This window comes from Phalaenopsis equestris, unplaced genomic scaffold, assembly GCF_001263595.1.
Source record: "Phalaenopsis equestris unplaced genomic scaffold, ASM126359v1 Scaffold000878, whole genome shotgun sequence".
NCBI classification, from domain to species: Eukaryota; Viridiplantae; Streptophyta; class Magnoliopsida; order Asparagales; family Orchidaceae; genus Phalaenopsis; species Phalaenopsis equestris.
In genome coordinates this window covers 1,799,541-1,813,534 of record NW_018165318.1, presented here as the reverse complement: position 1 = coordinate 1,813,534, position 13,994 = coordinate 1,799,541, and the positions used below count along the sequence as shown (strand labels likewise).

The 13,994-nt window shown below is 34.3% G+C and overlaps 1 pseudogene; it reads right to left on the bottom strand.

Annotated features, from left to right (window-relative positions):
- Positions 1 to 221: 221 nt before the first annotated feature.
- LOC110032115 lies at positions 222 to 1,399 on the bottom strand (annotated as a pseudogene).
- Positions 1,400 to 13,994: the final 12,595 nt, after the last annotated feature.

Here is a 13,994-nt window from a genome sequence, read left to right as displayed (position 1 = left end):
ACATGTTTTTTCTTATAATATTGTAAAGTGATAATTACGAACATAAAAACCCAAATCTTGTCATTTATAAAATATAATGAACTGTAGAACATATGTACGGGTGCTAGATTTGTACATCAATGTTTATGATGCTATACCATGTGCCCATTATAAATTTATAAATTAATATTTAAAAACTAAATATGTAAATGCTTTAAAACTTTATTATCCATAAACAAATATTTTTCATAGGTAAAATATTAGGTACTCATCGTACAACATAATTATATAAAAAGCCCTAAAAATATTCAGATGCATACAAACTCCAACCCCAACCCCAATTCCAACTCCAACTCCGCACCTAATATTCAGAAGCGTACGAAAACTTAGACATTGTTGCAGAAAGCAACGAATCTATCCATGAACACCACCGCCCTCTCATTCTGCGGATAAAGAAAAAAGAATCCATGATCCTCCCCTTCCGCCATCACAAACTCCACCTCCCCTCCCCACCCACTCTCCTTCAATTTCTGACCATAAATCCTCGCTCTATCCACCAACAAATCCATCTCCCCGCAGCTCACCAGCACTCTTCTACACCCCAGCAGCTCCAATCCCGGAGCCCCTTCCGCCACCGGGTTAATCCTCGGGTCATTCGGTCCCTTCGTCCCCGGACACACAAACTCCCATGCCCGATCCAAATCCTTCAACTTAAGCAACGACCCCTCTCTCCCCTCCAGCTCCAGTCCAATCCTCTCCTTCCCCAAAAAATAAGGATTCAGAAGCACAATACCTTCGACTTTCCTCCCCTCGCTGCCCATCCTCATCCCCAAATTGTGCACGATGTTCCCCCCTGCGCTATCTCCGGCGAGGATGACTCCGTCCGAACTTCCCCTGCTTGCGATGACCCATTGGAGGGCCTCCCAGGAGTCTTCGTAGGCGGCGGGGAGGGGATGTTCTGGTGCGAGGCGGTAGTCGACGGATACGGCGACGATGTTGGCTTTGGAGGTGAGGTGGTTGAGGTAATTGTGGTAGTGGGCGGAGGAGGGGCGGTGGACGCAGAAACCGCCGCCGCGGTAGAAGGGTGGTAGAAGACCAGGATAGGGTGATTCTGGTCGCCGTTGGAGGGGATGGAGGGGGAGGGGCCGTAGAAGCGGACGGAGAGACCGGTGGTGGGATTGAGGGTGATATCCTGGGAGTGGACGCCGGTGAGTGGGTCGATGGAAGGGGGGATGAATTCGTATGGTTCGAAGCGATCCACGCGACCGCTGCGGTAAGCTCGTATCATGGAGAGCATGTCGTAGATGAGCTCATCGTCGTCGGAGGTGGGGTTGGGGCTCATGGTGGATTTGGGAGGTAGGGAGGTCCGAGAGAAGTGTGTTTTTTGTTGGGAAGTGGGCGGCAGAAGGAGGGTGGCTGTTCAGGTGATTTATAGTTTCGAAGAGGGTGCGTGGCCTCACATAAACCATTAAAGAATTACGGATTTGGGATTTCATGCCCCGATACCAAGACCATAGGAAATATAAAAGCAATATTACATATTTAAAATGGTTCAAAATTTTGAATTAATTTTAAAATTAATGTATTATAATATATATATATATATATACATACATATATAAATATATATATATATATATTGAAAGCTAAAAGGCTAAAAAAAATATCAATGAAAAAAAAATAATATATATATATATATATATATTATGATATGACTCATATACCATATAAGGACAAACGCTAGATTGAAGCGTAGTGGAAGAATCTGTCAAAATTGATAAGTTACGTGGGTTGGGGTGCGGGGGCAAAGCCCCGTGGTATGGCACAGAGGTAATGTTGTAATTACATATTTGCCTAGGATTTACTTCTGGGGTTATAAATAAGTCTGTTAGTAACCCCAGGGGGTAATCCCTGATTTCTGTAAACCTCTTTTCTGAATAGTGAAAGGAACTCGTCGCTCTGCTCCCGAGGACGTAGGCGTCTTTGTCGAACCTCGTTAAATCTCCGTGTTCTTCTAGATTTGTGTCGATTACTGTTTTTTTTTCGCCCTAATTTTCTCAACAAGTGATATTAGAGCCAAGTTCGAGGGTAATGAAGAAAATTGCGGCGGCAGAGTAAGAGCAATCTCGGCGAACTTATCACAACAAGAAGTTCGGCGGGTTTTTGGCAGTTTGAGGCCAAGGAAGTTCGCGTAAGGAGGTTCGAGAACGGGCTTCGGCTCTCGGGAAGAAGATCGCGTTGCGGGAAGAAGATTGTTCGTGGAGCGGGATCTTCGTTACCGATCGGGCGTCGCGGGAAGAAGACTGTTCGCGGAGTAGGATCGCGATACACAAAGTTCCGCGAGAGTGTTCTTCCGCGAAGGAGAAGCGGAGGTCTTTGCGGCAGGAAGCGGAGGTCTCGGACCGACGAGAATATCGCGCGGGAGAGCGGAGGCCTCGGGAAAAAAAGGAGCGAAGGTCTCTGCGAGAAGGGCAGAAACGGAAAGGAAGGTTTAATTAAAGGAAATAATTAAAGCGGAGAAGGATATCTGCTTTGCGAACCAGGCGGAAGCTTTAACTCCTTAATTATTTGCTGCAAGCCTTTTAATTAAGGAAATAATTCCTTTGCTGGAAGCTTTTTTAATTAAATTGATTTAAATTTAATTAAACAAATTTAATTAAGGATTTCCTTTGCTGGATGAGGAGAAGAAATAAAGAAAATATTTATTTCTTTTCTTGGAGGCGGAGAGGAAATTTTTTGCTTTGCTCGAAGATTTCAATTTTTTTTCTTTCTTTTTTTTTTCTCAAAAAAAAAGGTTCTAAGTAACGATTTTTACAGAGGAATTTTTTTTGCAAAAAGTTTTGTTGCAGGAATAATTTTCAGATGACATTTTCTGGCGCGAAATGGTGGTGAAGTTTGACGGAACTGGTAACTTCAGATTGTGGCAGACCAGGATGAATGATCTGTTGGCTCAACAGAGAATCTTGAAAGCTTTGCGAGCAACAAAACCAAATGTCATGGAGGATGAAGATTGAGAAAAATTACAACAACGAGCGGCAACGACGATACGCCTATGTCTGGCAAATAAAGTTATGTATCACGTGATGAATCTGAAATCTCCAGGAAAAGTTTGGAAAAAACTGAAAACTCAGTTTATTACTAAATCTCTGACGAACAAGTTGTATCTGAAGGAAAAGTTGTATGAGCTGAAGATGCAAGAAGGGTTTGATCTGGTGCAACATGTTAATGATTTTATTCAAATAATCACAGACCTGTTATGGCTTGATGTGATTATTGAGGATGAGGATCGAGCGATGATTTTGTTGTGTTCATTGCCCTCTTCCTATGAACACCTGATGACTACTCTGACATATGGGAAAAAGACTATCAATCAAAGTTGATGAGATTAAAGTTGATGAGATTACTGCATCGTTGTTGGCTCACAATTAGCCGAAGCAGAATGCAGAGGAAAGCTCTCACGGTGATAGTTTATATGTGAAGAGTAAGCAGAATCGTGGAAGGAAGAAAGAGAAGGATGGATCTGGAAGGCGAAATTCCAGATCAAATTCTAGAGGCAAAAAAGAAATTCATTGCTACAAGTGCAAGGAGTCAGGTCATATGAGGTCAGATTGTCCAAAGCCAAAGACGAATAAGCAGACTAGGGAGAAAGGTGATGCTTCATCAAAGTCTGTAAATGTGGTGCAGAATGATAATTCAGATTGCAGTGATTGTGATATGCTCTCAGTTTTATCAACTCAGATCACAGATGTATAAATTTTTGATTCAGGGTGTTTTTATCACATAACACATAATAGAGAGTGGTTTACTTCATACAAGTTAACTATTTCTGACTAAGTCTATTTGGGAGATGATATATGATGTCATATAGTTGGTATTGGAGAAGTTAGAATTCAGATGTATGATGGCACTGTTAGAATGTTATGTGATGTCAGACATATTCCAGATCTAAAAAAGAATTTGATTTCCTTGGGCACTCTACACAGAAATGGTTTGATTCCTAAGGCTGATGAGGATAAGGAAACCATCAGAATTGTTAAGGGTGCACTGATGGTGATGAAAGGAAAGTTGACTGCAAGTAATATCTACAGACTGTTAGGGAGTACAGTTATAGGTGGAGTTCATTCTATTGAGTCAGATAATGACAGCACAAAGCTATGACATATGCGTCTGGTTCATCTCAGTGAACGTGGGATGACAGAATTACATAGAAGAAACCTGTTACATGGGGTTAACAGATGCAAGCTCGATCTTTGTAACTTCTGTATTCTTGGAAAATAGACTAGAGTCAGTTTTATGACTTGAATCATAAAACTAAAGGAATTCTTGATTATGTGCATTCTGATGTATGAGGCCCTACTAGGGAGTTGTCATTGGAAGGATCTCAGTATTTCATTACCTTTATTGATGATTTTTCTAGGAAAGTTTGGGTGTATTTCTTGAAGCAGAAATCTGAAGTCTTCTCTAAATTCAAGTTGTGGAAAGCTGAGGTGGAGAACCAAACTGGCAGAAAGATCAAGTATTTGAGGTCTCATAGCATTGTGATAGTCAGAGTGCTATTTATCTGGCTAAGAACCAGGTGTACCATGTAAGAACCAAGCACATTGATGTCAGGTATCACAAGATCAGAGAGTTGATTGCTTTTGGGGAGATACTGTTGCAGAAGGTTCGTACTGATAAGAATGCAGCTGATATGTTGATCCAGCCAGTTACTATCAACAAGTTCTTGCATTGTTTGGATTTGTTGAAAGTTTGCAGTTGCTAGAGAAGCATGGTGGCCCAACCCACAGTGGTGCATATATAACTCCCAGGTATTTTTTCTCCTGAGGGGCTGGATATTTGCCAAGGTGGAGATTTATTATGGTATGACTCATATTATGGTATGACTCATATATATCGGGACAGACGCTGGATCAAAGCGGAGCGGAGCGGAGCGGAATAGAGCGGAAGAATCTGTCCAAATTGGGAAATTACGTGGATGGTACAGGGGGAATATTGTAATTACATATTGTGCATAGGATTTACTCCTAGGGTTATCCTGGGGTTATAAATTGGTCTGTCAGTAACCCCAGGAGGTGATACCTGATTACTGTAAACCTCTTTTCTGAATAGTGAAAGGAACTCGCCGCTCTGCTCCCAAGAACGTAGACATCTTTGTCGAACCTCGTTAAATCTCTGTGTTCTTCTGGATTTATGTCGATTATTATTTTTCTTCGCCCTAAACATCCACCTATTATTAAAAGAGTGTTACAAATCAAAACAAAAGGCGAACAAATAACTCTATTACAACACAAAACATGAAGATAATTGAAACAGATAGAGATACAACAAATTTAATAGCATAAATGAACAAAGCGCTCGACTAAAAATATCTAAGAAGCTAATAAACAAACCAATTTCAATAGGAGCAAGAAAGAATGCATTCAAAAACCGTCAAGAAAGAATACCCAACAAGCTTATTAAGACTCGGTCATAACCCGAGAACTCCAAATTACATTATTGATATTATATCTAGTAGAAAATAAACGATTTTGGTAAGAAGAAAAAGTAGAATTACTATGTAGAATATTAGAAAATTAAGGAATGACTTCATTAGCATTACATTATTGTCTATTAATATAGACATTATCAACCAAAATATATTTAACATAATCAGAATTATGCATACAATTGACTTTTTTATAAATAAATTTAACATCATCTTAGCCTTTAGAAAGTCAAGTACATTTAGCTCTTTATTTTGCCCACTTATAATCACAAATAATAACTTTAAAAATATCATTCTACAAAATAGAAACCTGCTCAAGAAGATTTTTAGAAAGGGGAATGTTCAAGCTGATTCATAACAAAATTTTTATTATTATGAGATCAACAATATGTTTATGATGTCCACTAGATTAATTCCAATTCCAACCTTTTAAAGCATTCTTAATATTTTTAATTTTGTTAAACCAAGCCTTATGGACAATATAAAAAAATTAGAACAAAGACTTAAAATGTTCTTATACATAAATCAATAATAAAGCTTATTAGAATTACCCAAATTAATCAAAATAGGATTGCGATTAGAAGAAAAAAAACTCCATAACTTTGAAAAAGTAGTTTGGGAAAACACAATTATAATTATATAAAATCATATCAAGCAAACATCTAGTAAGATTTTCTAATTGATTATTAAACTAACTAAGAGAATAACCAATATTATGAAGCTTAATAAAACCAACAGAGGTAATACATTTATTAAATTCAACAGGTTTACTAGAGATGGGATGGCTACCTTCAACTTTCTTTTTAAACGTATAAATACAATTAAAATCATCAAATATTAACCACGGTTCAGACATACTATTAAAATAAAATTAATAAAATCTCAAAAATCTTTCATAATAGTTGCATTGTTATCAGCATAATAAATAGTAACAACTAAAACTAATAGAAGTAAAATTTTAATAATATCATGAATATATTGAGTCTCAATGTTTAAGATAGAGAAATGAAGACCACTAAAATTTCATTTAATCAGAATCCTTCCATTATCAACATTAGTAAAATTATTAATGCTACCTTCAAAAGAGAACATATTAAATGAATTAGAAAAATATGAATCCAAAAGATTATCAGCAAAAATGTTAATTTCAAGTTGACAAATAAAATCAGTATTATTATCATTGATAAGCTTCTTACATCCAACTTAAGAGGTCACGTTATTCACACCCCATACATTCCAAGCAAAGAAATTAGGTAGCTTCATAAGAAAAAAATAGATAAAAAAGCAAAAATAAAAAATAAAAAATAGTAAACTAAGAAGGAGAAGGATGGGAGGAAGAAACTTCACTCGGCCTACCTTTCTTATTTTTAGAAAGAGTAGTTTGAAAAGAATGAGAATTTCTAAAATTTGAAATAACAACAGGTGATAAACCCTAGCTAGACGAGTCAACCATAGAATCCTTAGAAATAAGGTTATTATTTCTAATAGAAACAGATAAAGTATCCACTGCTTTTTGTAAAATAGAAAAATCATTTAGAATAACATTATGAGTAACTGAAACCACTTCACAATATTCATATTCTTCCATCTATCAACATGTACATTTATATTACTAGAGTTATCAACAGATATATTAAAATTTGTGGCATCATTTAAAGAATCATTATTAGAGATAGGTAAAGTTAGTAACTGTAAAAAGATTTGTACCATAAATTGATGAATCAGATATCACATGAGGAATAAGAGCAACTGAATTACTATCACTTCTAATAGTCTTATTTATATATATGTTTCTACTCCTATCTCTGTAAGTAAGGGTCACAACATCGTATATTTAATAGAAGTTGTTTAATGGATCAAGCGTAAATGTAAAACAAGATTTACATGGACTGGGCTTCCATTCATAAATTACTTCTTGAACAAAATTTTACCCATTAATATTTAGAATAAATAGGAAAGGCAAAATTTGTAGAATTTATAAAATTTTAATCATTCAGTAAGAGAGAAGTTCAATGGAACCTTTATGCTTCCATATTATTTTAATAGCATTCAAAAGATTTTCATTAAAAAATACGTTCACCTAAGGCATATCCCACAAGCGCCATGCTCCATTGTTTTGAGCCCCGTCTCTCTTCTTCCAAAAAAGGAACTTTATCATCTGTGTTAGGTAAGTAAGAGAGATTAAATAGAGTTGGCTGTAAAGTGCAACGATATTAAACCTTTCCAATTAATTTTAGGGAACAATCAAAGTAAAGAGTGGTTAGAAGAAAAAGAAAGCGGTGAAAAAGACTAGGCAAAGCCCCAAAAATTCTTATGAAACACCAACAATGAGAAAGAATCAAGAGAAACCTTAAGATTTCTTAATAAGAGAAAAAAAAAAGAGAAGCTCTCTAAGCCCCAAAAATCCTTATGAAACACTAGTAGCGAGGAAGAATGAAGAGAAACCGTAAGATTTCCTCAAGAGGAGAAAGAAAAGGTATAAGCTCTAACTTTAAAGAACTTTCTCGTGCCCTAACCTTCGAGAACTTCCTCATTACAATTGTTTCAAAATAAACTCAAAAACTCTGAGATTCTTTCAATCAAATTTTTTCTTAAAATATATTTTCTTTCTAAAAATGTAAAGTATACACTTATGCTTATTTATTTGATAAGAAATTAATAAACATAAGTACCAAATAGTCATTTTCATTGTTATTTTCTCATTCAAAAATGATTTGGCTCTTTTCTTTTTTTTTGTCCAATAAACAGTCCTCCTAAAATATTTATTGGGGATTCAAAAAAAAATTGTTATTTTTTCACTATAATTTCTTATTTTAGAAAAGGGAAAATAGTTCTTAGGAGATTTTTTTGTGAGCTTTTTTTTTCATTCAAGTTGTGTTATTTGAATTATAAAAAGTAAAATAAAATCATTTGTGTAGTGTCTATAAAAACTTTTATTATTTACTCTATATATTTATTTAAAGACATGAATATTTCAAGATAGTTGTACTTGAAAATCTCTCTTCTCATGTGGTCAGAAGTAATGATCATCTTCCTTAATATTTATAGTGATTTTTTTAAACGAATGGCATATTAATATTAAATTATTTCTCGTCATTTATATTTGAGAGCATTCATCGCCCATTCAGTCAACAATTTTAGGTCATCATAGGATGGAAACAAAAAGAAAATCTTGGGCTCAAAATTGAACTAGATTTGAACCCGATATTCATCATTTAATCATTACTTGAACAAGGTCCTAATATTTGTTCTAAATATTTAGTTTGAGATTGAGATATAAAACTAGGTTTTAAATTGTACAAGAACCCAAATGATAATAATATTTGTATCTCGTGTTACAAGTTTGAAGAATATTGAAATTATAGTTAAAACCTTCTTAAATAGTGCTCAAATTTTTTTCCACGTCCAGTAGTTATATCTTATCCAAGCACGACCATTTAATCATCCATTCATTGTGCATTCATTCTCCATCAAAACGATCTTAAGAGTATATGAATCATTACACGATCACTTAGCTGATATTTCTATGATGTAATTCAAATTTTAAGAAAATTATAATGATTGTTAAGTTTTGATCCCATTTAATTCCAGCTCAGTGCCATGACCTTTTTATTGTATTGTAAGAAAAAATATGACAAAAAAGAAAAGGTTGGAAATAATGTCATTCAATATATCTGTGGTGATTTCTGGACTAAGACTTAGAAGCTCCTGCAAGTGTTCGGGTCTTTACACACACACACACACATATATATATACATTTCAAAAGGATTGGCAGGAGGGCAAACCTCCCAACCATTCCCCATGTGCTAATTTGAAACTCATTAGATATGGGATTCAAACCCGAGGCAAGATGGGACTTACGTCATTACTGCCGACCAACATTACTAAAAACGACGCTCCACTCACTCACACACACAAAAGAAAAATTTGCGTTCTGAGAGTATTGGGCTGTTATAACCCTGTTATATCCTCTAGAACCTTCCTGTAACATACAAATATAAGAAAACGAAAGCGCGAAACTTACTAGAAGGTACATGTATGTTACATGGGGTATAACGCGGATATAACCCCTCAATATCCTCTGAACAAACTCTCTGACGTACGCAGCGCTGCGTACGTCTTACACAATTTTTTTCTCTACACACACAAATATATATACATATATATATTATATATTTATTTGGCCTGGTACAAAAGGATTGTTCTAAATATATTATTTATTTATTATTTGGCCTGGTACAAATACACACAGATATATATATATATATATTGAGTCGCACATATCTAACAACAAATATATATATATATATATATATATATATATTATTTATTTATTTATTTGGCCTGGTACAAAATTTTTCTACATATTAAACGTGGTGATTAATTGCAGAACATCGATTCAACGGGCGGTCGCCGTCGACAGGCTGGAAGGGGACTGACAAGCAATAAGAACACCGAGCAGGTCAAGGAAATGTAACCGACCGCTTGTTTGTTAGGTGCAATTGTTGTCTGAGAATATCTTCTTCATTAATTTTCTTAAGGTAACAAATATCTTTTATTAGAATCTGGGAATAAAGCTGATTATAAATAGTTCTATATAAGTTAAAATTAATTGGGATATTCTTCTATACTTGATATCAGGATTCTATTATTTTTATTTATAGGGTCATTTAGTATGCTGCATAATGCGTAAAATGAATGCAGTTTGGTTGAAATTTAATACATTTTAAATTTTTTGGAGTTATTTGATTGGGTGTAACATAAATATAAGACTTTTTTTTTATTTTTATGTTTGATTTGAAGAAAATTAAAATTAATATAAAATATTATTTTGAGTAATTAGAAAATAAATTATAAAAATTACCTAATACAAAATATTATTTTTTGTAAATATTTTTTATTAATTTAATAATAAATTTTTGAAATTTAACTTATTTTAATTATATTTTAAATTAATATTTTCTTAACGAGTCGAGTTGGAGCCAGTCACGAGCCACTTATTGAGTTGAGGTTGAGCCGGCTCACTAATCGGTTTAGCTTTACTTACACCCCAAAACCCAACTATGTTGAAATTTCAGAATAATGCGGAATATTAATTATTTCATTGATATGAATGAGGGTATAAATAACCCTTACAAGATCTCTATAATAGGAAAAATAAACCATATATTCATAAATCATGGTTGAGAATGTTATTTTTTAGCAAGAGGTTGTGGATTTGAATCATGCATATTGCCTTTTAACTCACATTCCCCGAGACAAAAAAAATTACAATCCTTTGAGAAATAAACCATATATTCATAGTGCAAAAAAAAAAAAAAAAAAAAAAAAGGAAACCAAATTTCAGAGTATATATCATGATTAAATTATTAATCAGAATGTATGTAAAAAACATAAATTTATTTTATAATAAATGTCATATAAATTCCTCATGTATTTTACTAATCTCACAATAAATTCAATAAGTCTAAAATTTAATCTCATCAAATATTAACTAGAATATACTCACCTAATTTTTTTTTCAAAAATAAAAATAAAAAAAATAAAATCAATACCGATTTTTCATAGAATAGTCCAAAATATAAATAAATAAGTTGGGCATGAGATTTGACAAGAGATATTAGAATTAATGATTAATGAACATGGTGTGCTTTGAACTCCTCAAATCTTACACTACTTCAACATCAAATGTGGTACCACCCAATTAATATATACCTAACACCAAATTTTAATCTTTATGTTTATTGCACCTAGATATTTCATATGTCATCGAAAATATTAATATTTTAACTTAAAAAATGAAATATTATTTTTTAGATATATTGATATAGATATATGTATATATGTATATATATGAAAAAGGAATGGTACAAGCTATTATACTAGTTTCCAACCATATTTAATGTGTCTAATAATTCGAGTAACACATCCTTATAGCTAATTGTGTCGAGTCGAACCCTTGAACTGAGGGCTCTTTTATCGTGAATGTGAACCAGTAGGCCGAGGTACGCCGCATGACAATGTGTGTGTGTGTGTGTCTATATATCTATATCATGTGTCGGAATCAGAACAAATTCAACATTCATTAAATGTAAAACTTAGGCTCTGTTTGTCGGAGCGCTGCTGCGCGACATCAGGACATTTTTTTCGCTTGTTTGGGGCGGCGTTGGTAGAGCGGCGTCCTGCGATTTCGATCGAAAGCAGAACGCGTATAGAAGCCCGCTTCCCAGCTTTGGAACGCTTCATTTTACCTCGTTGCCCTAATCCTAAACTATTCGCCCCCCGAACTGATCTCTCCTTTCTCTTCTTCGCCGATCGACAAGATCGCAGGAGGTTCCCGTCGCAAGAGTTTCCCGGTCGCGTTCCTCTTTCTCCGACCGCCTTCCTCTTCTCCCAATAGTGTTCCTCTTCCCCGATCTCTCTCATTTCCTCCTATTTGCCAACTGCTTTCGATCCACATTGCGAGAGGTCGCAGACGCCGTATAAGGTGAGAAATCACTGACATTGTTTTGTTTATCTCTGATGGCATTGTTTGGTATTCTCTTAATTTTTTTGTTATAAAGTTTGTTTGATTCTCTGGAAGCATGAAACTGGTCGTAAAAATTAGTTGTATAAATGAAGAGAAAAAATATGTGAGGAACTTTTTTTTCTATGGAACATGTGAAACTTGTGAAAGTGAAGATTTCAAAAAGTTGTAAAAATTTGTTTTCATCCTTTGGAAGCTTGAAACATGTGAAACTTGTTAGGGAGAATGTTTCAAAAAGTTGTAAAAATAAAGATAAAAAACATGTGAGGTGAATCATGTTGATGCCTATGAAACTTTTTTTTTCACTCTTTTTTATTTAGAGAACTGTTACTGTGGCCTCCAACCCTCATTGCTGACGTCACGTCAGACATACAGTTACGGGAGGAAGTTTTATACCTGCCCATGGAACATCGGCGAACAGTGCAAGTTCTTCCGTTGGGCAGACAATTTGATTGATTTCCCAGATGACGTTGATCGAGAATGAAGAACATCACTTGAAGAAAGTCTGACACGGGAGTTGCACCATGTAAATGTTAAAAATAATATAATTATCTTGTTAATTGTCATTGCAATAGTTTTAGAGTTTTTTTTTTCTCTTATGTTATCGGTTACTTGAAATGTGTTTATGCAATTCTGAAGAGTTATCATTTAAGTTTGTACTAAACAGTAGTCATGTAAAAATTTTACCAAATAAGGGCAAAATTGTCATTTTTTCAGAAATAGATGTTCTGTAGTTGTTTTTACACAACTGCACCAAACAGACAGTCAGCAGCTTCCTGGGCTAGTTCAGCTGCAGCTGCGCCAAACAGAACCTTGTTTAATAATCTGACAATAACTTTTATTCTTATTATTAATAATGAAAGAAGCTAAACACATCATCTCATGATCAACGTTTAGAAAATTAAATCGGACCGGCGGTACAACAGCAAATCGGTGGCAGGTCCGATTTTATGTAGACTATTTCTGCACTCGAACCGTTGAGAAATCAATATTTATGAAAATATAAATATTAATTTATATTATTTTGTCGCTAAACCTTAAACTTTTCTTTGCTCATGATAAAGAGATAAAAGATGCCCATTATTTTCTCTCACGCCCTCAAAATAATAAAATTTCAATTCAATTAACTAATTCATGTTGAAAATTTCAATTTCATTAATAACATAATGTCACTGATAAAAAATCTCACATCGGCTAGGTGTAGGGCCGAAAAAATAGTATTTAAGTCCTGGGCTGCCTATCACCCTGTATAGCCCTTTTAGGAGGTGACAAGTGATATCAGAGTAGATTAATGTCTGTTATGTGTGTAGACTCTCCATGGTGGGATCCTCGATGGAGCCGATCCGTGATGAGGGCGTCACGTGAATGGGTGGAGGAAAATGTTACGGACAAAAAATAATACATCGGCTGGGTGTAGAGCCGAAAAACAATATTTAAGTCTTGGGCCCGGAAGAGCCCTTTTGGGAGGTGAATATCACAATTCACAACACTCAAATATTTACTATTTCATCACCAATAATGACACAAAAATGTTATAAATGTAAATAACAAACATTAGTTTGTAGATATGTAAATACATAAAAATTGTGTGGTGTGTATGGGAGTTTTCTATGTTTATATATCTAGGTTTATATCTAAAAACATATGTTCATACATAGGTTCTTAATATTAAAATATTATAAATATAAATATTAATTTTTTTATGGAGGATGTGAAAACACGTAAGAATTGTGTGATATGCGTGTAAATTTCCCTTTTTTTTATGATTGAATTATTTTGAAGCGTACGGAGTGGTCAGTGATGACCTTTTGACATCAAGGTCTTTTTTCAACTTATGATTGAAGCTTAAATAAAATAGTACTTCGAATAGATGCTTTTTATTGAATTCTTGAGCTTTATAATTGTTAGGTCAAGTAATAAATTATTATTCAACATGAAAGTCATAAGAAATTATTATTCGATCTAAATCTCGAAGTGATTGATATAGATTTTAAAATATTTTTT